The 16984-nt window shown below is 39.6% G+C and overlaps 1 pseudogene; it reads right to left on the bottom strand.

Moving 5' to 3' along the window:
* Positions 1 to 11997: 11997 nt before the first annotated feature.
* Positions 11998 to 12304, bottom strand: LOC105980383 (annotated as a pseudogene).
* Between the last annotated feature and the right edge of the window lie 4680 nt (positions 12305 to 16984).

Here is a 16984-nt window from a genome sequence, read left to right as displayed (position 1 = left end):
TTTACACTTAATCCTGTACATTGCTTGATCAATTGGTGAACGGAAAATCTTTGATTTCATGGAATTTACAGAGCAGATGTTAAAAATCACACAAGTAGTCAATTTGAATGTTTATATGGACAATAAGGAGAATTTCAGCTGGTTGGTAGAGATAGGCATTCTTAGGTAGATAGGAATAAAAAATGGTGGACATAGCACAGGGCAGATAACATATGAAGGAACCATCATGTCATTTCTTACGATAATGCCTAGGCTTCTCACTCAAGTACTTTTTCTTCCCATAGTGCCCTGGGTTCCCACTCAAATGTTTCTTCTTCCCATAGTGCCTTGGGTTCCAGCTAACTTAATGAAAAGAGCTGGGACAGTACATACCCAAGCCATTAAGCAATCAGCTCAATACTATAACTGTTCTCCAAGAGCACTTCATTACTCTCTCAGGTCTGAGGCCCCTCTCTACAGAGAGCTTGTAGTTTTTCTTCCGTATAAACTTGCTTTGCCTTTAATTCTTTAATTGGCAGAGAAAATGGACCTTTACCCCAAGAAAGGCATCCCTTTGTGTCAGGGAGTCTAACTTGTTCTGTGGTAGGTGGTGTGGGGATAGTTCCTGCAGGATGACATTGGCGCTTGACAGTGCAGAGGCAAGGGTTCTTACAAGAGAGAGCAGCAGAGATTATTTAAAGGCCTGTGGCAGATAAAGTCAGGGACCAGGACACTAACAGTCTGGAAAGAATAGAGCTGGGAGCGTGGCAGATACAGGTCAAGGCAGGGAGTGATCTATATGCAGAGTAGTGAACAGCAATGAGATGATCTTCAAAGTGATTGTGTTGACATATAGTGTTTCACCTGTACTGAAAAAGAATGTAGTAAAGGAAGATCTCTGTAGTGGCTACTTTATTACCTTTGGTCACTGGTGTATGTTTCTATTTTTAAAGTAATGTGACATTGCAGATGTTCTTGAAGGCTTGGCACATACCTTCCTGACTTCTTTCTCTCTTCTCAGGGAAAACCACTATTTGTAGCTTACACACCCCACTAAAATTTGACACTTCTAAACAAAGTCTGGATGCAGTGGTTCACACCTGCAATCTAGCCACCCATGTAGCAATAATCAGGACCATGCCAGTTCTAAGTGAAACCTTCTAAAGGCAGGTTCATTTTCTCTACCCGTTAAAGAATTAACAGGCAGAAAGTGTTTCAGGTAAACAAAGTAAGTTTATTGGAAAGTGACAGAAAAGCCATGAGAAAAATAGAGTAGAGAGATGTCATCTGCTGAGGAGTCTAAAGAAAAATCCACTAGAGACCTCTAAGTGGGTAGTTTTTAATAGTACGGGGCTCCTCTCATATATCTTCTCCTGGAGTTTGCACTGATTGCTTAATGTCTGGTGCATGTACCACCTTGGCTCTTTCCATTGGTTGAATGGGTACCCAGGACATTATGGTAAGAAGAAGCATTTAAGTAGAAAGAAGTGTTTGAGCAGGAGCCCGAGGCACTATGGGAACAAGAAACACCATGATGGCATGCATGTTATCTGCCACACGTTATGTCCACCAGTTTTTATTCCTATCTACCTAAGAGTTCCCCTTCCTTTTGTGAAGGTAAGACCAGGCAAAAAGTTCATGAGTGTTAGGTCTGCCAGGGAAAATGGCTCCTTCTCCTTTGTTCTCCCTCCACGCACACAGTGGCCCTCTAGAAGTCCCAGCCAAGCAGCTATAACCCAGGTAACTGGCACACCTAGGGGCAGTGAGAGGTTCCCAGACCCTGAGGTCACTTCCTCATCCACTCCAGTTACATCTTCTCTTTGCTCTCCCCTATATAATCTCTCTCCATCATTAGTCTCCCCCATTGCACACTACATCTTAGGTGGACCAGTAGTTTGGTTCTGCTAATAAACTCTCTCCCGCCTGAACCACCATGTGGAGGTTTCCTTTCTCCAAACCTTACAATGAGATCCCAGATAAACAGAGGAAAGCTGGGTATGGTATCGTTCACCTGTTACCCCAGCTATGGCAGGAAGTGTAGATAAAAGATTTCAGTTAGGTCAGCCCAGACAAAAGGCAAGATCTTATCCAAAAAATAATCAGAATAAAAAGGCTGTGGTTGTGGCTTATGTGGTAGGGTGCCTGTCTAGCAAATATAAAGTCCAGAGTTCAAACTCTAGTACCACCAAAAGCTAACTAGAAATAAAAATAAAGTAACCTGGGCATCGGTGGTTCATGCCTTAGCTATTTGGGAGGCTGAGAGAATAGGAGGATCATGGTTTGAGGCGAGCCCTGGTTGTGAGACCCCCTTCTCAGCCCTTCTCACATGCCTTTTGTTCTAAGCTATGTGGGAGGATGGGATTGGAGTGTGGCTGTTCCAGGCCAGCCTGAGCAAAGTCCACAAAATGCCGTGGAGGAAAGCTGAATGGAGCTGAATGACATGAAGCCTAAAAGTAGGTGGCTTGTGCATCACAGGGGTTCCCAGGTAGGAAAAGAGACCTTGCTCTAAAATGCACCAGTTAACAAACAAACATAAACACAGGGCTAGAGGTGTGGCTCAGTAGTATCTTGCCAGTCTAGTAAGCACAAAGCTCTGAGTTCAAATTCCAGCACTGTCATATGCACAATGTACAATATATTTTGGCAAGGTTCAAAGTTGAGTATGACTAATATTACATACTTTATGATTCTTTGGCTTAATTTTTACAAAAGGAGACTTTTGCATTTTCATATACCATATTTTAAATTTATTTATATCATTATTTGTTGAGAGAGGCTATCACTAGGTGATAGGTTTGATTAGGTTTGAATTTACCCTTCTTTAGGCTCTGCCTTCTGAATAACTAGGATTACAGGTAAGTACCACGTGTGTGTGTGTGTGTGTGTGTCTGTGTGTGTGTGTGTGTGTGTGTGTGTTTTCCTAAGATTGAACTGGAGCCCAGGGATTTGCATCTGCTAAACAGGTAGTCTACTTCTGAGCTATAACCCAAACAACCTCACAGTATTTAAGAATATGAATTTAACTCAACCTTATTTACACATTTTTATTACAGATAATTATAATTTTCCTTTTCTTCTGATTTATATGATACTACTAAATTTATAATTTTTTTCTAGTGGTAGGGATGGATCCTAGGGCCTTGAAGATGAACCCTACCATTGAGCTATACTCCTAGTTCTGCTAAGAATGCTTTTATACATTGTGCAGTTGTCCCAGACAATATTTCTATAGTAGAATTGGTAGGCTGAATGAGACATATAGCTTCCAACAAATTACCTTATATTGTCTGCCTGTTAATCTCATTCATATATACCATAGCTTTGACACTAATTCTAAATATTTTCTATTGCCAGGCCTTATTCTCTTTAACTTTGCATTCCACCGCAACTGAAAGGTTACCTTGTTGATGATTTGCTCACATTTCTTACTGAGTGGTGTGATCTTTTCTACAAAAGTAAAGTAACTTCTCCTGAGACAGAACTTCACTATGCAGCCCAAGCTGGCCTGGCACTGTGAATTCTCCTATCTCAGCTTCCTGAGTTGTGGGATTACAGGTATGCTAAAACATAATTGAGTTAAAATATTCTCTACTTCTTATTTTTTATACTTTATACTTTTCATTATCAGTTTTAAGAAACTATTATCCATGAAAGCTGGTATTACATTATTTCCCTATATTTTAAAAATTTTTTTATGCCTGACTTTATGTCTTTTTTGGGGGGTGGGGTCTGGTTGTGGGGCCTGAACTCTGGGCCTGGGCGCTGTCCCTCAACTCCTCAGCTCAAGGCTAGCGTTCTACCACTTGAGCCACAGCACCACTTCTGGCTTTTTTCTTTTTGCTTATGTGGTGCTGAGGAATTGAACCCAGGGCCTCATGCATGCAAGGCAAGCGCTTGCACTGAGCCACCTTCCCAGCCCCTTTATAAGTCTTTAATTAAGGTTTTCTTTTCCTTCCTTCCTTCCTTCCTTCCTTCCTTCTTCCTTCCTTCCTTCCTTCTTCCTTCCTTCCTTTCCTGGTAGCACTACTGTTTGAACTCTTGACCTCATGCTTGCCAGGCCAGAGCTCTACTACTTGAGGCATGCCCTGGCAATTTTTCTTTCTTCAGTTATTTTCCAGGTGGATTCTTGACTTTTGAATGGGACTGGACTTAGACCATGATCTTCCCGCCTTGAAACTTACCTTTGTGTATGAGGCTTTGCTCTACTCATTTTTAGCCCTTTTATTATTGCTATTATTATTATTATTGCTATTATTATTTATTTTTTGCCTACAGTTAAGATTGCTGTGTATGTTTTTAAAAAATATATTTGTATGGTATATTATTTCTTTATTTCTCATTTCTTTATTTCTCTTACAAGTAGCATTATTTTCAGAGTTTTAATTTAAAATTTTTCTTTAAAAATAATTGTACAAATCATGGGTTTAGTCATGACTTTTGTTGTACATGTGTAGAGTGTACTTCCATCGAATCATCCCTATTACCCTTTTTTTTTTATTGTGAGAATACCATACAGAGGAGTTACAATTACATGGGTAAGATAACGAGTACATTTCTTATCAAGCATTGTTGCCTCCTCTTTGTTTCCCCTTCCCATCCCTTCCCATACTCCTCCCTCCCCCCACCCGATCCTCCCTCCACCTCCGACCAAAGCTGTAAAGTTTGTTTTTGGACATAATGACTTGTACATCTCATTGTTGCAATGGGTCCACCTGTATCCTAGTTAACCGAGTTGTTTTTTTCCCTTCCCCTCCACAAATTATATCGACATCAAATACAGTGAAAGCAGGGGTTATACCGTGGGGGAGGGACATACAAAGCAACAAAGAAATCATCTTATAAATATGTTAGAAACAATTGCATGAAAGGACAAAAAAACATTTGAATTCTTGTTCTCCTCCTCCTCCTTTTGTTCCTCCTTCCTACTAAATTAGTCCCCTTTTTATATTTATGTTTGATTTTTAGATGTAAATAAATTTTTCACGCGAAAGAGTACATACTGTGTTTAGTTTTTCTTAGTCTAATTTATTTCACTGAACACATTGCCAGCAGTTCCATCTATTTTCCTGTACATGACATAATTTCATTTCTCTTTATGGCTGAATAATACTCTACTGTGTATAGGTACCATTTTTTTCTTCTTCTGCTCATGTCGTTGGGTCTGTTATGAAGAGGTTTTCGGAGACCATCTCTTGGGTTTCCTGATCTTTCCTCAATACTTTTATCTAGATAAAATCAGAATGCTAGGTCAGGAATGAGGGGAAAGGAGGGTGGGAGGGCTGAGGGAAGGTAGTCCACAGTAGACACATCTACTTGTTGACACAAAAGACATCCATTGAAGACTTGCTGTTTGCTAATGTTTGAGGGTGTGACTGACTACTCTGCTCCCCAGAGGGGTCTGCAAATCTGTGTGACAAGTCAGGTAGACAGAGCTGGCCAAAACAAGAACTCAGAGCAGCACTGGCTCTCTGAGGACCAGGAGGGTCTCATGGGGTGGGCTGCGAGCAAGGATCTCAGGGCTAGCTGGTTAGGAGAACTGCTCTATTCCAAGATGTATGCCTCAGCAGGAGATTCAGGCAGGAAGCAAATTCTGGTTTTGAACCCAAAGTGGAAAGTAAGTTTTTCCAGAATTATGCTTTAGCTTTAGCCAGCGGGCCAAAATCAGCTTCCTTGGAGGTGTTTCTTCATGCTTTCTCTTACAGGTAGCAGAATAGGACAGAGCAGGAGGATAGAGGTGGTCTAGACTTTGAGTCCAACTTAGACACTAATGACATTTACTGAGCCCACAAGGATCTGACATTCATGTGGACCACTGAAGGTAATGCTAATTGTGGATTTTTTTTTGTGAGTTATAAAAGTCTATCTGTTTACCTACCTACCTACCCACCTACCATCTATCATCTCTCTATCATCTGTCCATCTACAAGGAATATTATAGCATAGTGGATTATTGAAACTTTTAGTGACTAACAAAAATTGCAAGAAATTCATTGTAGAAATAACTTTTATTGTATCTTTATTCCCCTTCCTAAAAAAATCATCTGGGAGGCTGTGAAGCTCTTCACACTAGAGTTTACACACAAGACCTGTATATAATCCAGGTACTTTTGGTACAAGAACTTACTAGACTGAGTGGATCATTTGCAGTCTTTCAATTCTATTTTATTGGACCTTGTACTAAACATGATTACTATTGGTAATTAAATAACAAGAATGTCATTTTTCTTTCAATACTATCAAACTTATAACAAAAAACACACTTTAGTGGGTGATGATGTTTTAAGAATCTAGGCTTGGCAAGAAGAGCTGTTGAGCTGCAGGCTCCAGGGCTAATGGGTACAAAACATCCTTCTTCCCTGGGGGCAATCAAACACTACGGCCCCCACCCCATGTGTTGCCTGAATCTCCCACCCTGCTTATCAGTCCTGGGCACTGGCTGGTTTTCTCTTCAGCAGCAGGCATTGCACAGTTAATTACTGAGGTGAGGAGAAAATGCCCCCTTCCATGGAAATTATGGAAATGCTATCAGACATTAAGGATTAATGTGTATCAACAGGTGTGAGATTAGAGACAGCTGAAAATAACAAGGCCTAGTGCTTGTTACATTCACTGTTACAGCTGCCTAACCAAACCCAGAAATTCTATTGCTTAGGTGATTTTCTTTTTTCTTTTTCTACTTCTTTGCTAAGCATTCACTTTTCTTGACCATGTAGCAAATTATTAGTGACTTTCTGCCTTAGGATCACCTTCCTCATGGGCAGTTCACAGTGGGTTAAATTGCTGATATTCACACATAGGACTCTGCATTGGCAATTGGGAGTCTATGTTAATTAGGATCATGGAAAAAATCTGCAGCTTCAAGTCATTTACAATCACATGTTTCCAATAGATCATTTATAAGGAAAGTTTGCAAAAGTTGTGGAACACTCTTATGAAAATCTTTTCCTTTTTGTGGGGAGGGAGAGGATGCTGGGATAGAATCCCCGGCTTTGGGAATGGTAGATACGTGTTCTACCAGTGAGCCCCAGCTCCTGCCCAGTCCTGACCTGTCCCATTCTACCAGAGATATTATGTAGTAATCTCAGCCCTATGCTTTTACTGTAGATTTTTTATTTTTGTTCTTTTGTGTATTGGTACTAGGGTTTGAATTCAGGGCCTCAAGCTCAAGCTTTTTTGCTCAAGGCTGTTGTTCTATCTTTTGAGATACACTTCTACTTCTGGCTTATTTCTGTTTAATTGCAATCTCTTGAATTTTTCTGGCGGGGCCGGCATCAAACCATGATCCTCAGATCTCAGCTTCCTGAGTAGCTAGGATTACAGGCAGGAGCCACCAGTGCCCAGCTGGCTTTTGCTGGTTTTGACCTTCAGCTTTTTCTATTCCACCATGGATGGCATGATCACATTTCACTGTGACTCCAAAGCTAAAGAGTTAAAAGACATGAGATTGTCCCCTCCTTCCCAGGTGGAGCCAAACATAAGCAGTGGGAGATGGCGTGTGGAGAAACCCTGCTTTTCATACTCAGGAGTGGTGTGAAAACCAATCCTTGTCAGGAGTAAGTCTAAGGACTGATGTGACAGTGTATAGGAAAGCCATTGGTCCTTAAAGGAGCCTGTGTCCACAGTGGCAGACAAGACCCTGTTATGTAATGGAGTATTGATGTATTTTAGCATCTTGGTGTTGTAATGACTCAGGGTTAGAGGGAGATTTGGCCCCTACTACTGGCACCCCCAGAGCTTGATCCAGTTGGGGGTTCTGATCACTAGCAGGTGAGGGGACTAATTAGCAGCTTCTCTCCTGGGACTTGTAAGCTTTTACCTCTGGAATTCAAGCTATTCAAATTCACAGGAAAAAAAGGAACTGATACATTTGATGCTGACTCTTCATTTACACTAAGAAACCATTTGCAAAGAAGACTGTGATTCAGCTTCACCCACACATACTCCTTTGGAGAGGTTCTTCCTGAGAAAAGAATGCATTTTCTTTTTGTCTGAGATGGAGTCTCCGTTTGTCCAGCCTAGTTCCAAACTCCTAGGCTCCTCAGCCTCCTGATTAGCTGATACTGCAGGCGAGTGCTGCTAGACAAATACTACCATACTGGGCACAAGCATGTCTCTGTGCTGCATTTCTCTAAAGTCTCTTCGGGGTGCTTAGGGCTTGCCTTGTTTCCTGAGGATGGAAAGCTTCATTCAGCTGAGTAGAGACCAGAGGGGAAAAGTGATCGTGGGACTTCCAGGGGCCTGAACGTCAGCATCTGGAAAACGTCCTTGACCTTGGAGGTGGCTTTCCACAGGTGCAGCTTAGCCAGCTCTTACTTAATATTTCATCTGGGGAAGGAAGGAAGGAACAGTTCTGGAGGCTCACTCATTTAGTGAGATCACTTATTTAGTGAGATCAGAAGCTTTCCCCAAATTAGACAGAAGTTGAGGTGACACTGATATTTTTGCCCAGTGAGTATACATGAAGTCGAACAGACTTGTTTTGTATACATCAGTGTAGGAAAAGGTGGGGGAAGAGATTCCAGATAGCTCTGGGAAGCTGAACTTAGGGATCACCAAGAAGGAAGAGCAGAAGATGAGCTCCCAACTAGAAGTGATGGTGGCGACAGAAATATGGATCAGTGTTTTCGTGTTCAGGCTTGGTACCTGATTCTACCAGGTGACCTCTCAACAGCAGTGTGAAATAGGATTGTCCATGAAGGCTGTAACTACTACCCCAATTTCCAGGAGGCTTCATGCAACATTTTGTCAAGAGCGACCTTGACAATTTATACTTATTTTTGTTTTATCATACATGACATATTCTCAGCCCCCAAACACAAGTAATGGAGTTTCTTCCTTTGTAATCAAGCATAAAGAGCACCTGACAATGTTCAAAGTGCCCAAGGAAAGGTGTTGATAATAAATAATAAAGGATTCAGATGCCAGAAGTCAGCTCAGGTCTCTGGGCTTGGGAGACTCTTGGAAGGGGACAGTTGTGAATAGGGTCTCAGGGGAGAAGGGACAAGGGCCTGTAGGTAAGAGGTAGGTAGGGGCAGTGGGTTATATGGACATGAGAAGTTAATAAGTTAAGCCAATTAACAGCTATTCTGGTGAGGCTAGAGGTGAAGGAAAGGAGAATTCTAGTATTGGCTGGCTTAAGAATAATGGTAGCCCGGCTGGTGTCTAGTGCCTGTTATCCCTAGCACTTGGGAGGCTGGGGCAGGAGGATTTCAGTTCCAGGCCTGACAACGTAGTCTCAAAATGAAGAAGAATGATGTTTTTGTCTTCTTGTTCTTGATGGAAGTCAGATTTAAACTCTAAATATGTTATTTTTAATTTTAATAATTAGCTTCAAGTAGTTGTGTGAAGGAGCTTGCTGTTTAACAAAGCAGTTTATGAATACAATACAGCTTGATGTCACTCCTTCTAATATTCTCGCCCATCCCTTCCTTTCCCACCCTTTCCTCACTCTTTTAAATTTTGTAGGCTATATATTGGATTGTTGTCTGCATTTCCCCCCTTTTCTCCTCCATTAGAAAGAATGATATTGTAGCATGTATAAAGAAATGGAAAGGGGAAAATATTATGTTATGTGAAGTAAATCAGCCCTAGAGAGACAAAGGATCCATGTTTTCCATTATTTGAAGAAACTAGATTAAGCTGACAAACTCATATTAACTGAAAAATGACAGTCAAAGGAGATCTTGAATAGTGTAATTACTTAGAAAGCCAAAATCTAACTATGTGACCACCACTCTCACTTTGCATTGTCATAAGACATGATATGCTTATTGTTTTCCTCTACTGGGTTGTGAAGTCCCAAGACAAGAAGAGTGGTCATTTTGATAAGTGCAGTATCCCTCTTTGTCTTTCTCCCTGGTTTATGTATCAGTATATGTATATATGTATGTGATGTGCATGTATATAGCATCCGACCTTAAGTGTATTATATTTAACATATTATATATATTTAAAAAATATAAAATATGCTGCATGCCAAATATTCTATCTCTGGTTGGTCTATCTATCTATCTATCTATCTATCTATCTATCTATCTATCTATCTATCTATCTATCTATCTACCTATCTACCTATCTATCTCCAGAACAATTTTAATTTCTTTTAAATTTCACATAGTTTTAAATTTTTAAACAAAGGAAGAAACTTCACACAAAGAGTAACTAGACAATTTATTTAATTAATTTTCACTATTTCTAAGTTGATATTTGGGAAAAGGTAAAGGAATAAGGGGAAATCAAGGCTTAGGAACAAAGGAATGAAAAGATACAGGTCCTTGGAGACCTTGCTTGTCTGGGAGCAGGGAGTCAAGTCAGATGAGTTTGTCAAAGCTCTGGTATGGATGTCTGGGCATAAGAACCTTATGGAAAGGGACAGGAAAAAGCTGCAGAGCTGAGTCTGAAATTAGCAGCCGGTGTTATGTGGCTGCATGAGAATGGAATGCCAAAATCAGTCATATCATTGGGCTTTGATGAAAGGATGGAAAGTAAACATTACCAGGAACTAGACTCTGTTGGTCCCTGGAAGAACATTCCAGACTCTGATAAGGAGAAATTAGGAGAAATTTTCTTTCTGCACTAATTCAAAGCTACAGTGAAAAGCTTTCAGTACCAAAGAGTGTTACACTTGGGTAATTTGTTTTGATCTCTCTTATTTCTTAATAATTATATTTGGAATTTTAACTTGCATGGTGATACACTGTGTTCATATAGTGCATTTTCCAATGTGTAAAATTTTTCTTGCAATTTTTTCTTCAAGTAAAATGAAGAATCAGTTCAAATAAAGTGAAGAATTCTTCAAGTCTAGCCATGAGTATTTTTGTTTACAAATATATGGACTTTATAAAGTCCATATTTTTGTTACTAATTGGTGTTTCTACTTTATTATGATAAGTGAGGAGAGACAATAAAATACTGCATTTCCCCTATAATTTACTGGGGATTAATATGGGTCTTTGGTCAATTTTTATAAATATTAGAGATGTGCTTCAAAAAAAGGTATTTTTGTTTGTTGAATAAAAATTCTATATTTGTTTACGATTTCAAGCATTTTAGTCACATAATTTAGGTCTTCTTTGTGTATTATTTTTGAAAGCTTCTACTATTGCCTTCTGAATGTGTAAAAGCATATATATTTTTATGTATGTGTATATATGTATGTATATTTAGTTAGATGCATCTATAGTCATGACCTTTAAAATAATTTTGACCTATATTTTTCCTCTTAAAAGTGTACGCATTTATTTTGTTTTTATTTCATGACTTTTTAGCCTTGAAATTTTGTTGAATATTAGAATTTGTCCCACAATTTTATTTTCCACTTGAATTTCCTTTTCCATCTTTCTATTTTTAACCTCTCTATTTGAACATTTGAAGATAAGAACATGATTTTTCTTGTTTTTATAATTCAGTTTGAATATAGATGTTTTTGGACAGTGCTGGGGTTTGAACTCAGGGCCTCTCACTGACTAAGCAGATGCTCTGCCTCTTAACTCATACCCAAGACAGCTTTTCTCTTTCGGTTTTTTTTTTTTAAATCTAGTAACTGGTTTATGTATTTGCCAGCAATTTGAGGCAAATATGAATGAACAGGAATACTTGGAGGATGATTCTGGTTGAAAACATTTCAATGTAACCACAGTCTAGTTAGAATACTGTGCTCTATACAGTATAAACAACTAACTGCTCAGTGATAACTTTCATTTACTTTACTTTTAGTAATAAAATTGTTTTCTACCTTCTACATGATTAGACAATAGTTTATTTTTCTAACCAAAGTGACCAAGCCATGAATCTTAAGGCCTCCACAAATGTTGCTTCTTACTATTTTCACTGAACAATGACCTTCCATTTTGATTATTCCTAGGGAATGTGATTTTGTTTCTCCAGTGGTTTCCATATGCCAAGTAGCTACTAACAGGGTGCTTACTGCTTTCCGAGCATTTCACCAGATGAAGCTTCATTTCCAGTGTCACTGCTGTCATCGTGTTTCACTGGAGTCCATCCATCTGGATTTCTCTATCACAGCTGACCCAGGAGTCCTGCTTCAGCTGCTAGGACCTCATTCTGCTGAATGTGATGTTCCAAAATCTCATGGATATTCTTTGCACCATTTTAAAATATTTCTATAAGCAATGCTCTGAACAGGTAATCTCTTCAGGTTTTACTTCTCTTGTTGTGAAGTCTTTAACACAGTCCAAAAAAGCAGGTTGCTGTAAGTTTATTGTAGGTTCCCAGGAATTCTTTAGACTGTTTTATCTGATCAGGTTCTAGTATTTGTGCAGCCATATTCTTTTTATATGTTTAGGTGTCACTTTTTCTGATGCATGAGTTTCCTTTCTGTTCTGGAAATGAAGTCATCCAGCCTTTGCTTAAGTGTCTCCAGCCGGGCCTGATTTCTTACTTATCACAAGCTCTAGAATGAGCCACCAGTATGCTGTAGAGGGGCTGCAAAACCTGTCCAGTCCCAGGCTGACAGCCCAGGTTCGGGGCGGGTGGAAGGACTGCTAGGCAGCAGAGAACACGTCCTTTTAGTTATTTTGTTGACTGGGATCTCATATTTATGGCTGGGCTTGTCTGGCTCAGGATACCTCTTAAACCTGAGCTGGGATTGCAGGTATGTACCACCACACTCAGCACTAATTTTTTTTAAATTATCTTTAAATAGCTGTACAAAAAAGGGTTTCAATTCAACATGTGAATTTATAAATATCATGCATCTTGATTAGTGTCATTCTTTCCATCATTCTTCCCCCATCTCTCCCAACCCCACCCTTGCCCTTGTTTAGTCCCAATTTCAAATATGCACATGACTATTGTGACTACATTTACCATTTGTCTTTTCCTCTCCCCTCACTTGAGCCCCACTTTCCTCAGACAAAACATGTGTCCATTTCCTGACACATTTATTTATTTACTTAAACTGCCAGTTTTTTAAAAGTGTTGCTCCCTGGCAATCCACACCCAGCTTTTTATTGGTTGAGGTGGAGTCTTGGGAACTTTTTGCCCCGGCTAGCCTTGAACCATGATCCTTCTCATCTCAGTCTCCTGAGCAGGTAGGATTATAGGAATGAGCCACTATGCCCAGTTAATTCATGATTTTTACTTGCCATTGATTTTTTTTCTCTTTTAATGATACCCAGTCTTGTAGCAACTTGCACTCTGCTTTGATGGTTGTGCCCCATATCATCCTCTTCTTTGGTGTCTTTTATATTGGATTTATGTTAAAAACAAACATGCCACGTTAATTTTTGTTTATAAAGATCTATTAGTCATTCTGAGCTGATTTCTCTATCCATCTTCATACTACTCTTCAATATGAACTCCTCTATCCACGCTCATTGGCCTCTCTATTTGATGTACCTGTTTTCTTCTCTGCTTAATTTTTTGTCTCTTGTTACCTAGAATTGTCCTCTCTCCTTTTTAATTATTCAAATTCCACCTAGTTTTCAAAGGCTCATTTCAAATTATTTCTCTTTTAAATCTTTTTTTAATTTTATTTTATTGGTGAACATACTGTAAAGAGGGGTTACAATTGCATGGGCAGGATAATGTGTACATTTCTTACCAAGCACTGCAGCCTCCTCCTTTGTTTACCCTTCACATCACTTCCCAGCCTCCCCTCTCCCCCTCTCTTTTAAATCTTCTTTATAGAAGACTTTCCATGTCAGGGATTCCTTCTAGTTGCTTTAAAATTTATTGGTGTGTATTAAATGGCTTAAAAAGTTCCCATGAGGGTAGAAAAACCAGGTAGTATTCCCAAGCAGTCAGGAGATGTAGGAATGTAGTGAAAACCCTGAGAAAAGTAGAGGAGATGTAAGGAAAGGAGAGAGGAGATGTAGAGGGAGAGGCTGAGGTCCCAATATTATCTCCTTCAAGAGCACACCCACAGTCACCTAACCTCCTCTTATTAGGCTCCACCCCTAAATGTTCTACCAGCTCCCAATAGCACTGTAAGCTGAGCACCATGGCCTTGACAGATCATTTAGACAAAAGATAGCAGAGTATGAATTAGTGTTGACCTTCACAGTGGGCAAGAGCCATTCATGTGATTGCCTCTTGGCCATATACTCTGCCCCACATCTTTTCTACATTACCTCTTTGATTTTGCTCTTTGCATAGAAATAACTTCAGTTTTGCCAGTCCATTTAAAATAGATTGTAAAAACTGGATCGTAGTGCTGAGTCTCATCTCGCTTCACTGTAAGATTCAGAAAAGAGAGAAAGAAATAAAAGATTCCAAATGGTGAAATATTTAAATTGAATAAAGGCCTTTCCATACTGCCCTATTCTCTGACTGAACACATAGATAGCGTATACAAGACTTGTCAAGCCCTTTTAGTATCTGTTGTACTACAGCAGTGCTAAGCATAAGGAGAGCAGAATAATGCATTTACATAATTGTACAAATTAGACCTTCCTCAAAATGGAAGGTTTTCTGTGACTTTTCTCTGCCTTCATTTACTGGATACAAGATTCTGAGCATTCTCACAGCACAGCATCTCCTCTCCCTGGGCCCCTTCCCGTGAGTACTGCCTTGCTTAGCTTTTCAATGGCATTTAGGAGGCCCTACAACTAGAGGACTTTCCAATGCCTTCTAGGGGTGCAGGACCGTTTCCCCACCAGGTAAAAAAATAAGAGGCAGAGGAATAGTGAATGGAGTAAAGCAGCTCGTTTATTAAAAGTTTAAGTAGAGTACAGACTTTCCCTAGAGAGGGGCCCTGGAGTTGGGAGTTTGTTGCCATCTTCTTTAAGGGCAGTTGTAATAGTATGGAAGCTTCTCTCAGATCTTCTCCCTTGGGTGTCCTTCCATTCCAGGACTTTGCATTGATAGCCCAGTAGCTTCTGCACATGCTGTCCTGGCTCTTTTATGTTGGTCCTGTTTTAGGGCATGAGTGTGGAAGTAAATCTGATGGGTCATGCTCATCATATACAAGAAATTACCTAACTGCTGATGACAGAAGTTTGAGCAGGAATCCAGGGCTTTATAGGACAAAGTAGTACCATTTTGAGCAGGAGCCCAAGGCACTATGGGAAGAAGAAGTGCTCTGGTAGGCCACATGTTGTCTGCCATGTGTGATGTCTGCCATTTTCTATTTCTATCTAATCATTCTCCTTTCCCTCATTTCCATAGGAAACACAAAGCCCCAGGGGTGACTGCTGGCAGGGACAGAGGTCAGCATTGTTCTTTTAAAAGTTCAGGAATGTTAATTCTTGAAATGAATTGGCTATGAGCACTTCTGCAGATTGAAATCAGTTAATTTTTGAGAGTTATTTTCCAGTAGTGGTGACTAATTGAAATATCCGACTCTGTTTAGTTGAAGGAAGCTGGTCTCTCCTTTCAGGAGTGTTGGCTGGTACAGTGAAATGGCAACTAGATCAAGAGGCTGCGGTCCTGGTTTTAATTGCTGCTCGCCCTCTGACCCCTTGCACCCCCCTGGGCAAGCCTTTGGTGCTTAACTTGTTTTTCCATTTGACAAATTGTGAAAATACAATGTCTTGCCCACAGACATTATTATACTAATGTTTCAGGTGATGGCTGTTAGGATCAAATAAGACAACTTCTTGTTAATTATAAAAAGAAGCTTCTATCAATTCAAATGTAGAAAATGGCACAGCAAAAGGAGAAACTATTTTAGTCCCAAATTTAATTTGGATTTAATTGCCAACTCTGCCCTCAGCTAAGTGACCAAATGCAGGTCATTTTTTGTCAATATGCTCTGGTTTTTATTTGAGCTTAACTGCATTATATGAATGCAATCAAGATCAAATGCTTACCTACAAGTTCTTTGTAAAACTGAAAAGGCAGAAAAATCACAAATAAATACTCAATGACAGGAAGTCTCCCAAGGGCACACTGTTTTCTGCAGTATTGGAATTTGAAATTTGTGCCTTGCACAAATTCTCTATCACTTGAGCCACAAACCCAGCTCTTTTAGCTCTAGTTATTTTTCAGATAGGGTCTTGTATTTTTCCCTGGGATTTCCTTGGACCGAGAACTTCCTATGTTCACCCCTCACATTGCTGAGATTACAGACATCTGTCACCAGGCCCAGCTTATTTATTGAGACGGAAGTTACACTCCCTTTTTCCCCAGGCTTCCCTCACACTGTGATTCTCTCAATCTCCCAAGTAGTTGGCATTATAGGCATGAGCCATTTCATCTGGTTCTCACAATATGTTCTCTAATGTTGTTATTCCATATTCCAGTTAGGTAACTGAGAGGGTAGTGGACCTACACACATCAACAGAAGCCAGCATCCAAGTATGTGTAGGTCTCTGACTCCTAAGCCCGATTTTGACCTCTACCTCCACAGTCACAGACTGTTGTCTGGCTGTTTTTGTTTCAGTAAATGCCAATGCCAATGAAGACTTCAGAAAATGCTGTTTTATGAGGTGAAGTTTTTAATTGTCTTATAGTTGAACTGGAAATATTTCAAGTACCCCATCCCACTTCCTTGGAAATTAATATTGTTGCTTAAATAACAGTTACTGATATTACCAAATATTTCAATGTAGTTGCACATATATTCTAAATATAAATTAGGATCTTAGGAAATGATCACTTACTAGTTTCCTCCAGTAGACAACAAGTGATACCTGCTTGCTGTCACCTTTGTTCATTTGTAAAAGAAGGAGGACAGGAGAAATAAATGAATGGTAAGGAGCTCTGGAAACAGGTTTTTGTCCTTTTGGCTAGATATCCAAGTTATTATTTAAGTATTTACTCATTTTTTAATTCTTTTTTGGCCTTAACACATTTGCTTTCTTGGTTTTAGATGATAACTGGTCTTATTGTACTTTCTATATGTCTGATAACATTTTGGGATAAGCAGAGTGATTTCCTATGTAAAACAGACCTGGTGAGGTCTGCATAGAGAAAAGACCAGAAATAGGAGAAAATGAAAATGATTTAAGGAAAGAGAAGGTACGTTGCACAGTAAAGTGATTTGTGCTCTAGAGGTTAATTGACCAATCAACCAATCAACCAACCCTTTACTGAACTGTCA

Source organism: Dipodomys ordii, unplaced genomic scaffold (assembly GCF_000151885.1).
Source record: "Dipodomys ordii isolate 6190 unplaced genomic scaffold, Dord_2.0 Scaffold9, whole genome shotgun sequence".
NCBI classification, from domain to species: Eukaryota; Metazoa; Chordata; class Mammalia; order Rodentia; family Heteromyidae; genus Dipodomys; species Dipodomys ordii.
This window is presented reverse-complemented; position numbering and strand designations above follow the sequence as displayed.